This window comes from Falco rusticolus, chromosome 7 (assembly GCF_015220075.1).
Source record: "Falco rusticolus isolate bFalRus1 chromosome 7, bFalRus1.pri, whole genome shotgun sequence".
Taxonomy (NCBI): domain Eukaryota; kingdom Metazoa; phylum Chordata; class Aves; order Falconiformes; family Falconidae; genus Falco; species Falco rusticolus.
The window spans coordinates 10,974,736-10,995,919 of NC_051193.1; the positions used below are offsets into that span (position 1 = coordinate 10,974,736).

At 41.9% G+C, this 21,184-nt stretch overlaps 1 protein-coding gene across 1 annotated transcript in view; it reads left to right on the top strand.

The window, feature by feature from the left end:
- AGBL1 (ATP/GTP binding protein like 1) overlaps window positions 1-21,184 on the top strand; it is a 332,766-nt gene that overhangs the window by 134,621 nt on the left and 176,961 nt on the right. The gene's annotated exons all lie outside the window — the stretch shown is intronic.

The following is a 21,184-nucleotide window of genomic DNA, read 5'->3' on the forward strand; positions in this document are numbered from 1 at the left end:
GTGACTGATCGGAGAAGGACAGTTTACACTGTGCTGTTTTGAGCTTGCCATAGGGACGTTCCTCAGGAGGTGTCTCGTGGCTGTGCAGAGTTGGGGTCGGTTAGCTCTCGCCTTTAGTTACGGAAGGGAAAAGGGAGCACACCTCTGCAGTGATGTGAGGTACAGTAGGTGCTGTTCTGGTTAATGTTAATAGAGAGGAATAACTGAAACAGACCCAAAGGAATTCCTTAGAGGAATGAAGATTTCAATGGGTCTAGGGTGGTACAGCTGACTACCTCCAGCATTGCTGTGTTCTCAGCTGAAAGACACGAGCATCATATATTGTTATGGGGGTTAACCCTGCATCCACTGAGAACAGTGTCACTCCACAGAGTGGGGTGAGGGAGTCATTGTTTATGGTACCACAAAGAAAGTAATTGCAAAGCTGTCTTCGTGGCTGGTGGTACTGTTGTGATTCCCATTAATAATACTGATTTTGAGGTGTGTTATGAGTATTTCTGCCAGTCTGGGGACACCCCTGATGAGTATCCTTTTAAAAATGTGTAGCATCATAGAGCTAATTTGTGGAGTTTAAAGTTAAACCTAATATCCAAGCTGACTAGCAGAAGTGGTGAGGGAAATTAAACAAAATATGACACTAGCAAATGGATTTACATCTGTAATAGCTGTCACTTTGAGTTGCCCTTCTATCATCATATGTCCTCTTTATGCAAGGCTGGGAAAACCGTTATGAACATTATCATAAAAAGATAATGACACCTGCTTATCTTATCTTAAATTTAGTCTTTTGGGGAATTGAAATACATTTTCTGTCTGAGTCTAAACATGTTGCTAAAGATGGAAAGAGTAATGTTTTTGGCATAGGTGCAGCAAGGTTCTTGTGCCCTTTGAATCTGCAGATGCTCCTAAAACTGGAATGAGGGATAAAGTGAGACAAATGAGGTGTGTTTACTTGGTCTCATCTTAAGCCTACATAATCAGACAAACATAGTTGCTGCGAGAAATACTCTAACATTTCTCAATTTGCTTGTATAAGCTATTTAGAAGGTTGTTTTGCAACTTTGATCTTTTCTCAGACAGAAACAAACCCTTTACCTTTAAATATAATTTGCAGCAAAGAGCAATTTCTGAGCAAAGAACAGCAGAGAATGTGAATTGCAGAGGCCACTTAGGCAGGATACTGGGAAATAATGATCATGTGGAAAATGTACACAGTTTAATTAAGCACATTGATTAAATCAATATGATTCAAACAGCTTAGTGCTCCAATCAGCTTAATCTCATTAAATGTAATTCAGGCTTCGATAATTGATTAATAATGCATTATAGTTTATGAATTATTGACTCCAAGTTATTATAACTGTTCCTGCTCCCTGCATGGCAACCTGTGTTGCATGTTAATTATGACAGGCTCAAGCTCTCTTCTCTTGAATAACTTTTTCAAAGCTGGAGATGACATATCTCCTAGTGCAACAGGGATCAAATTAGATCAATGCCTTATTGGAGTTAGTCCGCCCCAAAGGAAAATGCACTCTTTAAAGGAAGCTCTCATGTAATAATGTTGAGATAGGGAGGTAGAATGACCTGCTTTGGTTGGTAATGATCTCTCAAGCAGCCAGAAGAACTGCCTGTAGCAATTCAGCTGGAGTGCTAACCTGGCATTGTGCTGGTTGGAAACAGTTCACAACAGCAAGCGCATCTGTTGTTGTTCTAGTGTCGTTGCGTGCCATACCTCCTCCAGCGCACATGCACACAGTATAGCCAATGCTGCTGAACCCTTAGGTCACATTTTTATGCCAAATATAGAGCGATCCAGTTCCCCATGTTTGTTTGGATGCTGAGTGTTTTTTGTGAAAAGGACTGATAGGCTTTTATAGTGGAATTTCTACACTGCAAGTGTCATACAAGAAGAACCATTGCTACTATTGATGAAAATCTCAGGAGAGAAACCAAGAATTGAAGCAAGCCTCCACTCCTCATGTGCTCCCCCCCCCCCCGCATTAGACTGTATTTCCACTGAATGTGAGCAGAGGATGTTGTCTCAGATAGATTGTCTTTCTAGCTATCTAGGTACTTAACGTGGTCCAAATAGCAATCTTATGCAGAAGGAGTCCACCAGCATTAATGTTTCCTTAAAATATTCCATTTACAGAACCCGTTCTGCTTTTTCCTTTCATCTTCTATCTCTACTCCTTATTTGTGATTATAGTTCAAAGTGAACAGATTTTAGTGTTTATAGAAATTGAATGACGTGATCATTATAGCAAAGCATGAAGAAAAATATTTTTTGCTTTATTTTTGCATCTGCAGGAGTGAGTTTTGCATTTGTGCATTCCCTTGAACTGAAGATTTGGCTCTTAATTTGCAGGGATCCCAGGCAGAGGTGCTGGTTCCTCTCTTGCTTTGTACCAAACAGTTTGGGTTTGGTGACAGAAAGACTCAGCTGTTGTGAAAACTGTGATCCTGTTTTAATGCAGTAGTGAAGGAAAGCTGAATCAAATTGTCATGTATTCTATAGTGTTAAGTAATCACAGAATTGAGAATACGAATTCTTTTTTCCACTTGAATAGGCAGTTTATTGAGCATCTGAAGCCAAAACAATGATCTCCAGATAGGCAACATTTATGGAGTGTGCTCTAAATATCTTGAGTTGTCTTTTAATTTCAAACATCTCTCTTTTCTTTCTGATATCCCAGTCACAACAATGTGGCAGCCCATAGAGAAAAAGAGCAGACAAAATCCTGCAAAACTATGTTCCTGTTTGAGTATCCAGCCTGCTGCCATAAAGGTGGAAGCTGGTTGAACAGAAGATTAAATCTGTGAGACAGACACATGGCTGGCTGCAGACTGAGGCCAGAGTTTTTCATGATGTATCAACTGCTCTTTGAATCCCAGCATTTGGTGGAACGGACTCAGCCAGCACAGCTTTGACACTATGGTCAGCCTTCTGTGAGTTTGGCAAACATGTATTAATATATTGAATCCAATTAGTCAAGGCAGCAAGCAATGCACAGAAAACAATGAACAAGGACACCAAAAATGGGCCTTGAAGCTTAGGCAGCCACCACAGTGTGTTTTGCAAAGGGATAAAGTAATGTTAGGGTAATGTTCCTTTATTTCCCACCCTTCGTCTTATGCAGCATGGTAGCAGAACAGCCATCTGAAGTGAGATAATTGGTACTGCAGTGGCTGCTCTTCATTCATCTGTAGTGTTTAGTTTTATGCCTTTTTTTCTTTTTTTAAATAACCTTCCTTCTGGAATTTGGAGATTTGTTCTAATCCCTTCCTCTTCTCAGGAGATAGTGCTACAGAATTTTCTGCTGTTTCTTCAGCACTTGTTCTGTTACCTTTCCTTCTTTGAATTATAACAGTCTTGTCTTTGTCCCAAGAGACCTATAACCTTTGCATGTCCTTTCCAGAAAAGAAATGTTCTGATTAACAGCAGCATTTTCTGGAACGTAAGTTAGCAATATTGTCTTGGTTGGTATGGACCTGGGCTAGAACATCAGTAGTGCTTAGCACCAGCTATGCTCCAGTCTTCTAGAATATCAGAGCCTTTTCTGATACGCTAATGAATTAAACATCTTGAAAATCTAAACCAGCACATATCTTAGTCATAATTATTTTCATTTGTAATTGGTTTGTCAAGTGTCTCAGGAGTGTCTTCTCACAGGAGCCTGGTACTACTTGTATTTTTGTTATAAGGCATTGAAAATTATGAATGAAACCGAAAACAGTTTGGTCTTACATATTCCTTATATTGCTTTAGAAATGTACAGCCAGCTGCTGGGAACACACCTGTCTTGCAACACCGCAGTGCCCTGGCCTCATTGCAGTGGAGCTACAAGCTTCCACAGGAGTGGTACATCACCCAAATTCTTGCCTTAACAGAAGGGGAAGAAAAAACCATCATCTTTTCTCCTTAGGTGGAAAAAAATCGGATCAAACCTGCAGATGATGTGCTTCCAATGGCCAATCTGAGTATCTGGTAGAGGTATTGAAATACCGCCCACCAGAGCCCCCAGGCAGCTTTTACTCCCTCAAATGGTGAACAGGCTTTGAATTGCTGCTAGGTTTCTGTTATCAGCTTCAAATCATGGCATGAAAAAAACCAACCAACCAAACCCACAACAAAAAACCCCAACAAACTTCCTGTATTTCAGTGAGCTGCACATTTCCCATGCCTGGCCATAAATTCCAGTCACACACTGTCCTGCGGGGCATACACTAAAAGGTCAATGTGGTACTGTATAAATTAGCCTGAGAAGCATTTGAATTGAGTTAAATCTGTTCTCAATGTGACAGAGATGGGCTCTATGAAGGAGGACATAATTTTAGGGTCAGGTGGACTGCAGAGACTGGATATTGTTACGAGCAGCGTGCTTACTAAGGGGTGAAAAGTTAATACTTGTGCCTCAAGGTAAAAGCAGAGGTCAGGGAAGGTTTTTTTTCCAGCTGGTCACAATATTGCCCAATTGGTCACGTGTCTTACTGCACAGGTCATTGTTTTTCACAAATTACAAGGTGTGGAACACCTGCTGATGCAGGATATAAAGTGGGTTGGCCTGAAGGTAGTTTGGTTTGCCCTTAACACCTGTGTTAAATCAGTTCCTTTGGGGCAGTCTGTGGATCACCCTTGCTCCCTGAATAAAAGGCCAGTAAGGTGGTTCCTATAGCCTCTGGCATAGAAACCTGCTGTAAGGTAAGAAATGGGAGTTTTATAATGGTAGAGGTGTTGCTTGTGTGTGATTGGTTTTTTTGGGGTTTTTTTTGTTTTGTTTTTGTTTTGTTTTTATAAATTATTTTTCCTGTCTTCTCTGCCCTGTCTGCTCTAAGGCAGTGGAGAAGCACTCTTCGAAAAAGAGGGGATGAGCCGCTGGGCTGTCCCAGTGACCGGTTGTTCTCCTTTCTGTTTGGTTGTACCTTCTCATCGATAACTCCTAGGCAAGCTGTGGTCAGGGAGTAAGGGGCAGGACAGCTGGCAGGTTGGTCTTGTGAAAGAGTAATCCATGGCTGGAAAGCTCATGGAGCACAGCATGTGTACCAGCTGCTGTCAGACCCAGACAATTGCGCTCGCTGTCGTACGGTGTAGCTTTTGTCTCCGGTTCGATATTTTTTCCTTACTGGAACAGAAAGACTGTTCTGATACACAGATTTGAGCTATGTACATATTGCTTTCTGATGATCTTATGGGAACACACTGTTTTTTGACTGGACCTGGATAGAAAGATTGGGAAGAGTGGGCAAAAATTGGGCTCTGCCACTCTGCTAGCAAACCGTTGCTTTTAGTTTGGGAACCCAGCTTGGGGACAGTTTAAGGGAAGAAGGTTGTCTTGCACAGATTGATTTAAAGAATTTCTAGGCTGTGACAGTAACCAGAGTGCATTGTGCTAGCAGGGAAGGCTGCTTGCTACTCTTACGTGTTTTTTCACGATCCTATGAATCTTGCGTTTCTCACTCTAACATTAAGCTTCTGCTATGCATAGGCAAACCCTTCCTCGATACACAGAACTAACAGACTGTTGGGAAACAGTGTGGGTGGTGTTATAACTTTCATATTGTCTTCACCTTTACCCTTTTAATTTGGGAAGTTTCTTGGTGCTTTTAAGTCTTGGCTGACTGGTTTGGAGAGTCTGTCTATTGCGGCTCACTTTAAAATAGAAAAGTCATTCACCTGATACCTCAAGGCTTTCAAAACTTTCTGGAAAACAACGATCCAATTTCTGGATTTAATGTTCCAAGCTACACATTTTTGTCTGATAAAGGCTGACCTAGCTTGTCATGTGTTACAAATGATTGGAGTTGTTTGGATTGCAGGGAGCAGCTTTACTGCATGTTTGCCAGAGCTGCAAGCAGATACTTTGTTCAGCTACTCTGCCCACATCTGTGCAAGGGGGTCTACGCTCACATGAAATGTAGTAAATGGTATTTCTCAGTGATGATCCTAATATTAATCTGCCTGAGAGCAATAGTGAGAGAGGAGGCATTTTTGCAATGCACTTTGTATATTTGTTTTTCTCCTGTTGTTTTATCTGTACTTCTGAACACCTGCTATTTCTAATTCCCACCCGTAAGTTGATTTTGCTGGGAGGGTCTATGCAGATTTCTGCCTAACCTGTTTTAACTGAGTTTAATTTCCCTAATTGGAGAACAGGATCCATTGCTATGTGACTGATGCAGCCAATCTTATACCCGTAAAAATAAGTACAGCAATTTATTGAAACTAGTAGCTTGCAGACACCACAGGCTGACACTTCTTGTGTCTTATAACTGACAGATTTTAGAAACAAGTATTTGTCATTAATGGGCTGTAATTATACAGCAATACAAAAATGAAATAGGATCAAAAATACTTCATAATGATTTTTAAATGCTGTTCTGTTAATGAGAGGGTTTGTCCATCTCTACATCAAAGACAAACTTGTTAGCTCTCTGAGCTTGCCCACCTGTTTCTAATGCAGAAATAGAAATTTCTAATAAACAAGGGGAGACAGCTGCTATGTTCAGACTGCAAATGTGCTGATAAGACCGACTAGTTGACGAGCGACATTGTAGATACAGCAAAGTGCTCCAGTGTTTGCAGAGAGCTAAACTTGGACTTCTGTATCATTCCAGGGCATTTATTATGTGGCCGTTGGATATTGGGTTTTAGCTGACAGAAAGATAGGTGCGTCAAGTCTCTTTCATTCTAGGTAATTTTGGGTTTTCTCTGATTTCCTCTGCTTCATTTTGATATACGACTTTGAAGAATTAGGTAGCAGAAGAAACAGTACTAGTCAATGTATCTCTTATGTCTTTTGGCCTTCCAAATAGAAGGAGGGGGGGCAGGTTGCATTCTGAAGTCACCAGCTACCTTTTAAACCAGTAAACAGACCTCTTAATGAATTGCTTTTCTGTTTTTGTCAGGAGTTTTTCTTAAGGTGTGTGGCATTTTAGAGAAGTTCCATGATTTTTCTGCCTGCTCAGTCTTAACTTTAGGTTAATGAACTTTGCATGATTGAATCAGGCCCCAGAACCAACAGGACTTGTTCTAGATCTTAACTCTGTTTCCCAAAGAAGGCGTTTTTTCAGTGACATTCAGAAAATGGTATCTATCAAATCACCAGCACATTTATAATTTAATTTGCTCTATCAATTGCAATTGTTGTGCTACTTAGCTGTGGAGGAAAAAAAAATGTTATTTTTCTTGCCATTTTAGAATTCTTTCTACAAGACTTTTCTTTCTTCATTGAATTTGTTTAATGAACTGTTTTGAAGATTTTACTGGCTTAGCCTGGGCTAGGTGCTGCTTCTGTGTCTTTGAAATAGATGAGATTAAATAAAATTGGCAGAAAGTTTTGTTAAAACATGACAGGGGTACAGGTGGTAATTATGAGTTGATGAATAAATTGGAACGGGTACATCGGAGAAAGAAAGGACTTGTGCATGACTTGGGGGGGAAACATTAGAAGGCATCACTGAGTGTTCTTTTGAGTCTCCCAAATGTTCTAGACTTTTATTATTATTATTATTATTATTATTATTTTTCTAGAAAACCAGAGACGCCTACTACAACTTCCTAATTCCTTTCCTTGTTCTTCCCTTACTGCTTTTGTGTCATCTTTCACTTTCTCCCCAAGACTGAAAGTGCAATGTAATAGTGATGGATGCAGGAATATGATAGCATTCTGCAAATGCATGTGTTCAGTGCTAATTCTAGGAAGGGTGGGTGGGTTTCAGAATGAAAATGGGAGCTGTGTTGTAGCATCATGGTATAGGACATCTAACACAACTGAGAGAGGATATAGGGTATAGTATTCTATTCATTTTCACGGCTAATGAAAAGAGGAGGAGTGCTTTTAAGTAATGGATTATGTAGAAATTCTTGGGTGAGCATGGATGGCACAGGATACTTCATGACTGGAACTTAGGAAATGCATGTTAAGCTTCCAGCTCTGTGACTGATTTGTATTTTATTCTCGGGCAACTTCCTTGATTTTTCTGCAAATCCCTGCTTTCTACACTTGGAATACACTTGAAACACGTAATCTTCAGTCTGTGAAGTGTTTCGAGAGAGGATGAGTGAGATGGAATTCATTATTGGTGGCATCAGACTGACCTTGGCAGGTCTCCCAAAGGGTGTTTAGGTCCCATGGTTTAGCACCTAACAGAAGACTGTAACTCATGATTGAAGTGGAGATGAAGTAGATCGATAGGAGGGCAGGAAGTCCTTAAATTCCTTGTGGCTTGGGCTGCACCTGCCAGAAATAAGAATGAAGGGAGGATTTTATCATAAAAAAGAGGCTGTAGTGGATAATGTAGCAGAAACTATCTTGTGACTTGGTTTTTCCTTTGTGCTTGCTGTGCTAGAGGAATTTCTGAAAAATGACGTTTTCTTGTTTTTTGTAGTGCTCCCTACCCCTGTAGCCTGGTGTAAAAGGTGCAGCTGCAGCCGGGGTCATTCCTTCCCCTTCCTGACCAGCAGTGGACAGGGTAGGCTCTAACAAGATTAGTGTCTCGACTGCTTTGTCACTTCAGTGTTGCAGGTCACCCTAACGCAGCTGAGGAGTTTGTATTGCGGCAGAGTGGGAAAGTGCATTTAGTAGAGCAGGCGTTGAAGGCCGTTCTGGAAACGCAGTCCTGTAAATCCTGGCCTCTGGCAGCCCGAGCTGTTTAGTTATGTTTTATGAATCAGGTCATACTGTGTCTGTCACAGCTTCCAGATGCCAAACTCCTTCTGTGACAGTTTTGTCAAGCATTTTAAAAGGGCACAAAAACAACAGCCAGAGGGTCACCGTGAGGCACAACTCAACACATGGGAATTGTTCTTCACAAAGAGCAACTGGCCAGAGGCAAAAGAATGAGCAAGAGACAGATGAAGGACTTTGGGGTCTCAGTGTCTGCGGTGCCCTCATTATCCCTGTTCTCTCTGTGTTTAGCACTTAGTGAACGAGCAATACAAATGTAGTGACATGCTTATAGTTTCTGTGCTGACATAGGTGATGGACCTGCAAGTTATGCAGCATGTCTGTAGCTAGACTTGAAACAGTGTTCCTGCCCATCAGTGATGACTTGCTTAATTTCATACCCTATATCGTACCCTTTTAATCAGAACATTCCTGGGACCCACCTTCTAGCTTGTCGAAGGTCTTTTCTCACCAGTTGAGCTATCACTTGCAATGCAGATACCATGACCTTATTTGTCAGCCTATGAAGATGTAACTTGAAATTAGGCTCAGCTCAGATAAAATAATTGCTGTTTGCACAAAGGGTGTTGCTGGTGAGATGCTCCCTGTGAGGCCATCTAACCTGCCTGAAATGTAATTTAATAGAGAGAAATCAAATAAAATAAATCAAATTAAAGCATGCAGCTAATGCATGCAAACTCTAAAATTAATTTGGCTTACAAACAGGCAGTGAAACTGAATAGTTGATTTCTTCATCCATGAAGGAGGCACACTAAATAGTACAGAAAACAAAAATAATTTAAGAACAACTTTTGATTTTGAGAGTTGATGGGGATGTTAGATGGCAGGTGAAGGTTATTCTTTGATGTAAGGTATTTCTCATTATCTGTATATTCTTGCAGTTAGAAAACATCCATTAGAAGTCTCTTCATATTTTGAAAACAAGGTATCAGCATAAGAAGCTTTGTTAGATATAACAGGGAGATAAATCATCTTTTCAATGCTAGCCATTAGCTTGTCATGACCATGATTTACAGGGTTTTTCTTTTATTTAAATAACTGTTTCTTTTAAAAGCATTCTGATAGTTTACAGAGCGGAAGATGAAGTGGCAGTGAAAGCTCTGAAATATAATGGTTTCAATATGAGTGCTTCTTATGGCAAGTGAGAGAAAGTAGCTCATGCCATGGATTGTACAGGCTCTAAAGAATGGCTGAGGATTCTGTGACAGCAGCAGTTGGAAAAGTTCAAAATTCTACTGGGGAAATGTTGGGCTGCAAATGCAGGAAGGCACTGGGACTGAGGAAATGTACCCCAGTATTAGCTTCATGAAGCTAGTCTGTACAACAATGCACATCAGAAATTCAAACTGATTAGCAGCTGTTACTTGTGCTGTTAAATTATTTGCCTAAAAGAACCTTCTGGGTATTTTTTTTTTTCTTTAATAAATTGAATATCACTTAGGAAACTATGAAATAAAGAACAAAACCTCTTGTGTGAAAACTCCCACTTTTGCAATGATACATGGAGTGGTGAGGAAGGACATCTCATGTTTTACTTCTACTTGTGTTCCTTCTGGGTTCGCCAAAACTGTTTTACAGCCTGACTCCTTTACTCACAAGTAGCTTTTTCTGTGCTTTGTAGCAACTTGTGGGGAAAAAGAACAATTTTTTCCTTTCCCTAGCCTTCCTAATGTCTTACTCGTAAGAAGCAATATTTTTTCTCAACCAGACTACTAGTCTTCCTAGCTTGATGTTTCAGTCCCCATAGTGACTGATCTAGGAACACATCATTCATTAGAAACAGTTTTGCTAGCATCTGAAGGGAAGAACTTGTTACTGACTTAGGCAGTGACTGCTTAGTGTCTTTCCACGTGCTGTTTGAAATTTCTCCATGTTATCTATTTTATGTAGTGGCAAATTTTGTTCCACCTAGTTTTCTGTCAAGTATTCTGGAATTCTGATTATGCTATATGATCCTGATTCTTTCTTCATCCTCAGGGTATTTCAGTAGTAGAACTGCTTGAAAATAATACAGTATGAGCTTGCTTATGAACTTCAATGTTCATCTCTATTAGTTTCCTTGGGAAACTTATGTTCTACTTATGGCCTAAACAACTAATGTGAGCTCTTGATCTGAGATTTGAACACAAGATGTTAAAACACTGTGTTGTTTTGAGGGTACTACTGGAGGGCCGTAGGGAAATAGAGATTAGGACCTGCCACCTATACTAGATCAGCTACTGGTATGAATTAAAAAAAAGAAGTTCCATTTATCATGTTGTAGACATGAAGTGCTGGTGCCTCCCGCTTTGGTCTTTATCAAAATAAAACCTTATACATAGAAGTAGGCTTCTTGTCAAGGCTAAAGTAGGCAGGAAGCTGTACCATTCAGGGGTGGACAGTAGGATAGTTTTCTAGTTTAAAGATATTTCTGTGTCATTCTGCTGTTAAATACTTTCAGTTTAGTCCAACTCTACTTTGCGTCTTTTACACAACGTGTCACATAGTCTAGAAGATTAAAAGTGGTGCTGCTTATGTCGTGATACAAGATCATTGGGCCAATATCAGTTTTGCTGTCATGATGATTCAATTGAAAGAGCTTTTATGTTGCTCCCTTATTTGCATTCTCTTGCCTAGTTGTTTGGGGAGTTCAGCTAAGAACTTGTCACCAAGACAAGATTCATTATTCAAAATTGGGAGACAGTTTTACCTTATCAATTTCTTGTCTGTAGAAAGAGAATTTCCTTTGGGGTCAGCTCTGTGAAATGCAGTTTTAAACTTTAGGATAGACTTGGACAGCAATGATGTAAAAGTCAATTTAGTGATGCCACAAACGAGGTGCACCTGCAGAAGGGCCTTTACTGTGAAGTTGTTGACACAGTGAATTGCTAGACGGTGTCTTTTGTCGACTTGTCTGCTTTCTTTCCTTTTTCTCCTGAGTTTTCCATACGTAACAAAACATACAAGCTAAAACTCTCATAGCTTGCTTACTGCAGGAGAAAATTTTTAAGAAACATTCCCTGCCAGGATATTTCTGGAGCAATGGAGTGATAAATATCAAATCAAGTGAAGAATAAGAATTTAATTTTTCCCATCAGAGCCAATCTGATGCTTTTTATCGTAACAAAAATTGATATTTTATCCCTTTGATAATGAAAGCCTCTGATTGCACTTCCTTTTAATATATTTTATTTCTTACAAGTCATTCCCTGAGGAAGACCTCAAGTCAGAGGCAGAGATGGATCTGTGCCTCTTAAAGACACAGCACATATTTAAGAATAAACATTGCTTTATGCCGTAGGTGGCATTAGTTGTGTTTTAAATCTGTTCTGTATAGACAGCTTATGGGCAAAAGAACTCTTTAGTATAGAATTTGTCTTTTGTAGAGCAGGAAACCTTGAAGGACTACACAGCAGTTAATTTATTTTCCTGTTAAATTTGGCTATTATTCCCAGTGATGAAAAAAACACTGACAGGTTCTCCGTTTTCCATGCCCATTTTAGGGCTAACAGGCCCCAGTGCAGGTCCTAGGTTGATCTTAGCTTGCTGCAGTTGCAGAAGGACTGGGAAAAATATTGAGATCTTCACACAGTTTTTTATCATTTCTCTCCTACCTAGGTTTCTAGAAGGAGTTTTTTCAGAAAAACAAGGGCTTCAGAACTGGAACCATTGAAATTAGCAAAGAAAACAAATGCCTGTTGGGTTATATTTGTCCCCAGCTAGTGCAAGATTGTTGTGTACAGAATGGCTTCTTGTGCTCTGGGCAATGTGGTTTTAATGTTAACTTCTACCTCTCCACAGGGGAGACTCTTCAATATAACTCACTGATATTCAGCCTAAATGTTCCTTTGTGAAGTTACATCCCATTAACCCTGGCTTCACCCTAGTTTAGTACTCTAAGCAATTCCTGTTGCTGCTGTGCCTGTTCTCAAAGTGATGGCAGTGAAGGGTATGGGGTATTACACTGGGGTAAAGGCTGTATCTCATAAGCAGGAGATGTGGGTCCAGACATTACTCACAGTGTGAAAGCCATTTACTCCTAGAGTGTGCTCTGGGGGCATCCCCTCTGCAATCAACTCCTGCTGCAGACTGTCCATCTGCTGCCCTTCATTTCTGTATAGAAGCTATTAATGCCATCCGCAGAACTGGGGACATGGCTGGAGGGCAGTTCATGCCTCAAAATTCACAGCTCAGTGATGCTCTGCCCTCTAGGTGCAAAGTCAGCTTGATCCCTTTAGGGATCAGATACTCAGAGGTCTCTCTGGCTAGGGACGTAACTAAAAAGTGCAGAGTTCTTGCTCTTACAGTGTGGAAATGTGCCTTGCAAATGAGATAGATGGGCTGTGAGTTCGTGGTGGGTATATAGAATTAAATGTAAAAGCAAGGGGTGAAAATATTGCTGTTTTGGAGCTGAAGCCTTATTAAAGTCCTGTCTGTCCTATTTGTGCAAATTCTTTCTAAAGTATCGTGTGTCACCAAAATCCCATTAAACTGTCACATAAATTATCAGAGTTTCCTTTTTCCATCACTGTGGATTACCCAGGGAGATATTTTTATGACAATGGAAGCTTTTTCAGCCTGCTCCTCCTGCCTGATTTAATTTCAGGCGAAATCCTTCTCTCAGAAAGGAGCCCATGGATTTCATAGCTCTATGGATCTCTGCACTCTGCCTGTACACAAGTTATTCTGCAGATGTCTGCACTTCTTTCCTGCCTGCACCTTCTTTTGGGCATGGGACAGTCCGGGGCAATGCTGCCACTTCTCTAATCATACTGAATAAGAACACTGTGTAGTCAGTTTTGATGGACCTCTGCTCCAGTGTCTTCCAGTCTTCTGAGCATCCACTGACTGGTTCTTTTCTTGGGCCAGTGTTTGTTACCTTTATATGAAAAACCCAGAAGGTAAAAGAGTCACACATGTACCTAACTTGAAAAATTTTGGTTTTTTCCCTACTTAACATGTCTCAGAAGTCTTGAGTCTCGGCAAGGCAATCTGTGTTCCTTCCACACTGGCTGAAAAACATACAGATTGATAGTCAGGCCATGGCAGGACCAAATACTTGAGTATCTGAAATTGCATGCTGCCATAGAACAAATTAAGGCCGTAATGTGCAAGTTATAGAAGCAGGGGATGATAGATCCTTGCCTGCCATTGATAGATAATCTGGAGCTCCTTACATCAACTAGCTAGTTAATCTGTTGGGAGGACTCCTGGAGCTGATCCTAGTGTTTGCTTCTAACCTCTTTATCAGGGTACCTACAGAGGAGCTGGGAGCTGGTAGACTTAAGGATAATAGAGGGGCTTTGGAAGATAGTTACTAATGAAAGGAATCCCGGTAATTATATTACAGAAATTTTAAAGTAGCAGGACTGTCACGAACTGAGCAGGCAAGACAGAACTTTCCATAAATGTTTCAGATCCCTATGTGGGAAGAAGCCCAAGTGATGACAAAATATCATGATGATGAAATATTTCTGATTAGTTGCTAGTTAGTGGCTAATATTTAACATACTTTAAAGTGGCTAACATTAAGTAGTAATCAGACACATTGCATCAAGGAGATCAAAGGAGATGGCTGAGGTGCCCTGTGGACTGGATTCCATCAGCTCTCAGACACAGAGGTAATTTCAGAAGACTAGAGGGGAATCTTGGACGAAATTTCTAAAGGGGTAGCTAGAATGACCTAGGTGGCCATAGGCCTCGTACTGACACTGTTCTGGGCACTGTGGCAGAGTGGCTTGTTGTAGGACCTTATGAATAAGGACCTAGCAGAAGATAAAATGAATATGTGGGCATGCCAATGAAGGCAGTCAAGTCCCTACAGTTTGACTTACCTGATAGACAGTAATTCGTATTTTTTTTAGTGCAACCTAGTCCCAGTGAACAGTGAGAACATCTGATTGTTGTCTCTTTCTAGCAGCCTTTTGCAATGTAAAGGCTATCTCCTTCCTCTGTTCGTCTTTCCTTTCTGAGTTTAAAACCCATTTTCTCCAATTTTTCTTCATAACTTATGACTTCTGCATTTTTTATCATTCTTAATGACCTCTTCAATTTTCATTGCCTTAATTTTTAAACTATGGTGGCCAGCAGTAAGCACAGCACTACCGCTATTTGTTTTTGTTCGTTGGGTTGAGCAGAGCAAAGTAACAACGTTCCTTGTCCTAGCTGTGACCTTGCCTGTAGCTCGTCCCAGGAGAGCTGCCATATTTGGGACTGCTTTGCATCACTAACTCATCTGCTATAATCCCCTGATCCTTCTTGGCAGTACTTCTTCCTAACCAGCTGTCCCCCATCTTGATTTGATTCCCTTAGAATCTGGCTAAGGGGAGCGCAGAGACCTACCAGGAGCCCACAGTTCCTGCAGGAGCAGCTGAGGGGGCCTGGGCAGGGCCAGGAGAAATGGCAGGAGATTTAAAGGTGGTGTAACCAATGCTACTCCCCAGCTGAGGCGAGCAGCTCCGGTGCTGGCCTGATTCGTGGTGGTGCGCCCCAGCATGGTGCATGGAGGGGGTCCTGGGCTGGGGAACCTCAGGGGAGCCAAGAGACCTGCCAGGAGTCAGCAGCTCACACGACAGCAGCTGAGGAGAGGGCCAGGAGTGATGGCAGCCAAGCCCCCCACACCTATAAAAGCCCTTGGGGAGCACTGGCAGACGGGGCCTGGTGGGGCGGCTGGCATGGGAGGGTGTGCAGGAAGGGCTGGGGCTCTGCCAGCTCCACCAGGGAGCAATGGCATCCACCAGGGAGCAATGGCATCCACCCAGCAGAAAGCCACGGCCCCTATAAGCTCTGCACCCGCAGCCCAGGCAGGGCTGTGGTGGGAGCAGGCGGCCGCCCCGGTGCGGGCTGCAGGCCGTGCCCGGTGCTCCTGGCAGTGCCGGCGGCAGCAGCCCGTGCTCCTGGGAGTGCGCTGGGGAGAGAACCCTCTGCTCGGTGTAAGTGCAAGGTTGCTCACATTAGCAGTCTAATAAGGTAGACAGCAACAGCTAGATGGTTTCAATTTGAAGCTGGATGCTATCGGAGCAGTTCAGGGGGTGTGCGGAGCGGGGCAGGATATGCCGGTGAATGTTGAGCTGGCGTATCCAAAAATGGATCATAATGCAGTGACTGGAAATTTCAGCTAGATTAATTCAGGTATAGATGCTTGCTTAGGATGGAAATGTTAGTTATAAACTGAGACAGTTTCCAAAAAGTTATAGTAGAGTTTCCATGGGAGCAAGTTTTGAATACAGGATTTGTTTCTTCCCCAATCTTCAGCAAGAGGCACCTTTTGATTTGAACAGGAATTAGTTCACATGGGTTTCCTTTGGCCTCAGTTGTACATAAGGTCACACTAAATAATAGGGGTGGTTCCTACTGCCCTCAGAGCTTGGGGTTTTACAGTCTGCCCAAAATGGGCTTGACAATTTGCTTACCGATTTCCTGGAATTAAGAACCACGGATAGCAGGATGTCAAGCTGCACCGAGGCTGGGCAGGCTGTACCCATGTTCAGGTCCCTGATCATCTCTGATTCAGAGGTGAATGAATTCATAAAACACATGCACAAAAGGAGGTTGCCAAGCAACTTGGAGCCTGAAACTCCCCCATCAAGCTACGAAGGTAGAGAACAGGCAGCTGAGGCAATTTGTAACGTTCACTTCTTTGCCATAGCTAACAGTAATAATGCATATAATATAGGCTTATTTAAGAAGGGAATAGCTCATTGATAATTCTGAAAAATAACAGCTGGTCCTGCCAGACTGTGTATTTTGCCTCTGTCTTAAGATGTGTCTGCTCTTTGGAGCATTTAACCAAAAGCAGGGTCAGCAAGGAGACAGCAATGTTGGGGTGGGGGGAGATGGGTAAAGAATTACTCTGTCTTAAGTCAACTGGAAGACTGACAACTATTGGAAGTTTTAGGAGGAGGGTAAAGTGTCTGACGCAGATTCTGGCTCAGGTCAGTCTTGTGTTTTCTGTGATTTCAGTATTTGATGCTTTTTACAAAGATACTGTAATATATTCTTTGTACGTCACACCATATCCTGTGTTCTCTTTGACTTTGCATGACTATGCAGCCTTGGGCGTATCAGATGTATCCAGGACGGGATGCAGCTGTGACATGTGGAAGAGCTACGTGTTGCTCCTCCTGTTTACCCATCGTTTGACTCGCAGAATACCCTGTTAGTGGCCACAACTAAGTTGGAAGGAGAGTTCACCTTTCTCAGTTTCTGTATACTATGTCCTGGGGTAAACTTGACCCTTCAATTTACGTAATGTTCATCATAAAGTCATGCTGTATTTAGGCAAAAGGGAATAAAATAATTCTATGTCTTAATGGTGCTGGGCTTGGGTAAAGGGAAGAGGGGTGTGCAGAAGCACAGCCAGAAAAATTCCAGTCAAGACCTGGATCTAGGTTGAATTTCTCACATGCTGTGTATATAATTCCCTCTGGCTCCTTACAAAATCCTAGCCCTGTGTTGTTTCAGTGCCCTGTCCCTTTACAAATGGCATAGCTCAAATCTCAGCTTGAAATAATTTAGAACATCGGCCCAGGTCAGGGCATCTGGAACTGCATTTCATTTCCTTTCTGTGCTCCTCTTGATGAGGGACACTGCTGTGTTAATGGGGTTTTGTTCATTTCTTTCAGGCTGCTCTTTCCCCAACTGATGTCATGATTAGTGACATCAAAGTCACCTCTTAGTGAACCTTGGTGATGACATGACTAGAGGTGGATCCTTATAACAGGCAGGAGTTTAAGCAGCAAGTTAGCAGACCTGGAAGAACAAAGCTCTTATTTTCATGCATATATCCACAGTCAAAGACAAGTGGACATGGGAAGCAGGTGATACGTTAGTCGAATTACTACTCAAAGGGGTTTTGCGCAAAGTGTTGCCAGAGGAATCAGTGATGCTTTAATCTCTCACCTTGGGTACTGTTGGTGCCACGTTACATTCTGGGCATGTCGACATGTAACACAGTGTAAGAAGACATGATCTGTTGCATAAGGCTTTATGTAGCATGAAAAGGTTCCTCTGCTTTCTCTTTTTATTATTTACATTCCCAGAGAAGGTTACGTGTCATGTGGGCTTTGCAGAGATAAATGGCTGACCTAAGCTTGCTGGCAGCTTCCCCAGAACTTGGGGAGGATCTGCCTAAGTGTCAGCCTGAGGATTTTGAAGACTTAAGCTCAATTCTGACCCTGGAATGATGCATACGAGAAAGCTTGTGATTGTGTGTACTGAGGTTAGGTGCAGTAGGGTATGGGAGGGTAGTACAAGGGACTCTGAAACAACACAGAGAGAAGGGCAGCAGGGCACCGGTGTAAGCCAGTAAGCTATGCTGGGTAACGCTGAGGTGGTCTGGTCAGGACTGCTGTCACGGGAGTGTTGGAAGTCAGGAATGAAGTGAAACAGATTAGCTGAGTGCAGAAATCTTGACTGGTGCTTGCCGGCTGGGAGTACTGAGTATGGCTGCCTGGTGCTCCTGTCCTCTACTTTCACGAGTTCTAATGTTTATCCCAGTTATCACAATAATATCAAGGCCGATTAGTAACTGGAGATGCTGATTGAATGACTCCTGCCTGCCACAGAGTTAAATCTTTGTTTCCCAGGTGTTTCAAGGGTAGCAAGTTTTATGGCCATGTCGTCAGCTCTTTGCTCTATTTACTGCTTCATTAGCCTCCATGCTGGGTGCAGTTTGGGGGAGCACAGTGTGGGGTTTGGCTGTGATGGCTTCCGTGAAGGGACAGGCCATTAACAAGCTCTGTGGTTTCCTCACTGGTACAACTCTTTTGTGGATGGGATGTCAGAGCTGCGGATGTGCTTGTCAGAAGGGGAGCTTTTAAAGGAAGCTTTAACTGGAGTAGATTTCCTGGACTGGACCTACAGGCTATGGGCCCCTCCATCGTCACCCATAGAGAAACAATGTAGATGATCTCTGTCTGGTCTCTTCCCCACCCCCCATTTCCTGGGTTTTAAGATCTGGAAACTCCAGAAGCTTTTCTGACATTGAATCTAAGACAAACTTGACTGTGATCAGCCTTGAGAGGAAGAACAGAACTCAGGTCTGTGTCAGTCCCATACTCTTTGCAATCAGCAGAATTATGGCAAACTTTCCTGGGTTTCTGAGATGAGAAAGTCCTTGTTTAGAGTTTCTTTTTTCTTATTTTCACTGAGGAAAGAAGCTTTCAAGAACCCGTGCTCTCTCTCTCAATATATAGAAGAGATAAGAGTTGTTAAAGCTGTATTCATCAATTGCAAAAGAGAACACATTTTGTTTTGCTTTGTGCTATTTACAGCTGCTGTCCATTAGGAGTCCTCAAGAGCCTCATTCTCAGCTACAACAGTACAGTCCCATAAGTTTAGCCCAGCAATGAGCCTGCAAAACAGCACTAAATCATGGTGTGATGGGAGAAAGAAGAAAATGTTTGGAAATGGCAAAATGCAGCTCATGTCTTCATGAAAGCTATTTTTTTGCTTGTTGCTATTTGAGAGCATTACTAAGGTAGACCATAACACACAACTAGCTGGGCCAGAATAGAAGTTGTGTACTCCAGTTTTGGAAAAAGAAAAACCCCAGAAAGGCTAGTAGTTCCACAGTTTTGTAGTCCACAAAAGGAATCTTTTGCAATACAGAAGTGCCATAGGCACACAAAATATACTAGTCTCACAGTAAGGTAAAGGAGTAAGAGTGATAAAAGACTAATGTATGGCTATTGAGAAACAGAGCTCCAGTTGCTTTACTGGACCAGAATATGACTGTTCTGTGTGAGCTCTTTGAGCTGAGAGTGCAGTTCATTCTGTTAGCATGCACCAACTGCTTAGGAGGAAAGCAAGGAAGCGCGGAGGCGTCGAGGGGGGATTGTTTCCAAATCTGAGTGCATCCCTGAAAGATGTAACTAAATTGTACTGTAATGTACATATTGAGCAGAACTGTACAGAATATACAGTTAAGGAGAAAAGTTAGGTTTTGTTCCTTGTTTGACTGTGAAATGAGACGTTTCACCTGTATTCTCGGAGCTCAGACACAGCCTTTGTCAGACAAATCACTAAACAGATCTTTAATAACATCTGTATTTTCCAGCACAGCGTTCTACCTCCCTGTTTCGACATTAATTGATTAATGGTTTGTAAAGCATTTGGAAACTGAAGGACAGATTTGGGAGCTAAGGGCGAAGATGTATAACTTGCCAATTCAGCGTTTGTTTACATGCACACTGCTAATGCCTTTGGTTCTGTTTTTTGTCCTGTTACGACTCCCAAGGCTGTCAGTTGGGGTCACCCAACTCGCACAGGCTCTGATGTTACCTGCTAGAGCAGGACAAAGCTATCCTGGCATCGCTGTGATGCCCTGACAGATAATGGTTTCCACTGAAGTCTGTGGGGTTGAGATCGTGAATGCTCACAAAAGGATCATTTTAAGACAGAAAATTGCTTTGTCCTTTCCCTTTATTTTCTGCGTCTGACAGGTGTCTCCCTCTGCCTACTCCTGTTTCCTTGGCCCATCCTTGGAGTACGCTTAGCACAGATGGGATCCTCAAAGAATCTGCTGTCAAACTTGGTCTTTTATAAGCATATGTATACTGAAAGTTTTTGGAGACTTACAACTAGACCAAATGTGGGTGCTTTTTCCACAGGAAAAGCAAATAGCATATCTGATAACAAGGAAACTTTCTCTGTTAATTTGCAAGTCTACTTTGAAACAGGTTCAGTAGAGCTTATCAATTAACTGTTAGTAAGACTTTGATTATTAAAAAAAATAAAAATCCACACAGCCCCCCAAATCCTCTCTCTTACCCTAAATTCCCACAGCTTATGTCTCCCATACCAAATGTATTGCTAGAAACAGTCAAACTCTTCTAGATGCAACTTCTGAAAAATCAGTGTTGCAAATATGAGCGTGCACCTGTATTCTATAAAACTGAAAGCTGTCTTTCCACAAAAAGTAACAGCCTGCTTTGGCTATCTGCGTTATTTCTACGTTTCGTTGGATGGATACAAAATGATGGTTAGTTTTGAGTACTCTACCTCTGCCACTTGTCTCGTTCATTCATTCATAAATTTTCTTTAATTACACCAGTTTAACTTGATTAGTTATGATTCCGACCCTAAAACACAGGTTACTGACGGAGATCAGATAGCTTGCATGTCCTTGAAACACTTATGGGTTGACAGATCTGCTTAGAGATTTGGAAAGTTCTCAGTTGTTAATGGTGAAACACTGAAAATGGAGCAGGACCTCAGGAAATTAAGTAATTTCTAGCTGCCTTTTAAACCTTAGTGAAGTCTGATAAGATCGAACTTTCAAGAATTGTCAGAAAGTATGCTGGCGCCATTTTGAGAGGCAGTAATTTGCACATGCACATGCAAAATGGTATATGTAAATATCTGTAAGATGTCATAGAATGAACAAGCAGAGGGATAGGGGTGAAAGTAGCACATGCTGGTTCTGAGGACCAAACCTGGGATCAACTGGCAAATAGCACCTTTGGTAAATGGCTGGACCGTTTAGAGACTTATTTTCCCTAAAATACATCTTGGGT